This window comes from Puntigrus tetrazona, chromosome 15, assembly GCF_018831695.1.
Source record: "Puntigrus tetrazona isolate hp1 chromosome 15, ASM1883169v1, whole genome shotgun sequence".
In the NCBI taxonomy this organism is placed as follows: Eukaryota; Metazoa; Chordata; class Actinopteri; order Cypriniformes; family Cyprinidae; genus Puntigrus; species Puntigrus tetrazona.
Window position 1 is genome coordinate 21,837,481 of NC_056713.1, and position 1,478 is coordinate 21,838,958.

General features: G+C 40.0%; 1 pseudogene; it reads left to right on the forward strand.

Annotated features, from left to right (window-relative positions):
• The first annotated feature begins 728 nt into the window (after window positions 1-728).
• On the forward strand, window positions 729-1,463 carry LOC122358709 (annotated as a pseudogene).
• The last annotated feature ends 15 nt before the right edge of the window (window positions 1,464-1,478 follow it).

A 1,478-nucleotide genomic window follows, 5' to 3' on the forward strand; every position in this document is an offset into this window, starting at 1 on the left:
AAAACAAGTACATCATTTGTGTTATCATAATGGGATTCTAACAATGACAGATTGTTCTTGTATATTGTTTCATTGTTATAGTTTAGTCCATCAGAAGAGAGCAGAACAATTTACAAGTCCTCCACTACATTTTAAGTTTGAACAGACAGATGTCAGGTATAACATTTGTGTAAAACATTGATTTCATGATGATACAAATATTTTGCTTAGTAACTTATATAATGAAGTGGTATTTCAATTTTGTTGCAATGAAGTTCTCAATATGTTTAAATCAAATCTGATGAAGAAGTTTGAGCATCTGTACGAGGGAACAGCAAAGCAGGGAAGCCCAACACTCCTGAATGAGATCTATTTGATTCAGGTCTTTTTTCCTGAAACAAAAGAAATGAACATATCCAGTGATGAATATAAAGTGTTGTTCATCTTTGATGGTCTGGATGAGTCTCATCTGTCTCTGGATTTTCAGAGAAATGTGAGGATGTGTGATGTAAGTGAANNNATCCCCTCTGAGTGTGTCCATCGAGTGACAGAGGTACGAGGATTCAATGATCCGTAAAAAGAGGAATACTTCAGGAAGAGAATCATGGATCAGAGTCTGGCCAACAGAATCATCTCACACCTGAAGTCATCAAGGAGTCTCTACATCATGTGCCACATCCCAGTGTTCTGCTGGATCTCAGCCGCTGTTTTAGAGAAGATGNCTGAAGTCATCAAGGAGTCTCTACATCATGTGCCACATCCCAGTGTTCTGCTGGATCTCAGCCACTGTTCTAGAGAAGATACTGAGTCAAGCAGAGAGTGGAGAGATTCCCAAGACTCTGACTCAAATGTACACACACTTCCTGATCCTTCAGACCAACATCAAACATGAGAAGGACTATGAGAAAAACTTGACAGATAAAGAGATTATCCTCAAACTGGGGAAAGTGGCTTTTCAGCAGCTTGTAAAAGGCAATCTGATCTTCTATGAGGAAGACCTGATAGAGTGTGGCATTGATGTGACAGAAGCATCAGTGTACTCCGGATTGTGTACTCAGATCTTCAGAGAGGAGTTTGGCTGGTATCAGGGCAAAGTCTTCTGCTTTGTTCATCTGAGCGTTCAGGAACATCTAGCAGCTCTATATGTGCATCTCTCCTGGACGAACCACAACATAAATGTGTTTGACCAAATCAACAAACATAGTTATTCTAAAGTTTGACAGAAGTCGTTAGATGCTTCCTTACCTGCTCTACATCAGAGAGCTGTGGATGAGGCTCTACAGAGTAAAAATGGACATCTGGATCTTTTCCTGCGGTTTCTTCTGGGTCTGTCTGTGGACTCACATCAGATTGTCCTACAAGAACTAATGAAACAAAGTGAAACAAAAAGCAACTTTGATAACAATGAGAAAACAGTTGAGTACATCAAGATGAAGATCAGGACGACTGACTCTCCAGAGGAATCTGTTCCACTGTCTGAATGAACTGGGTGATCATTC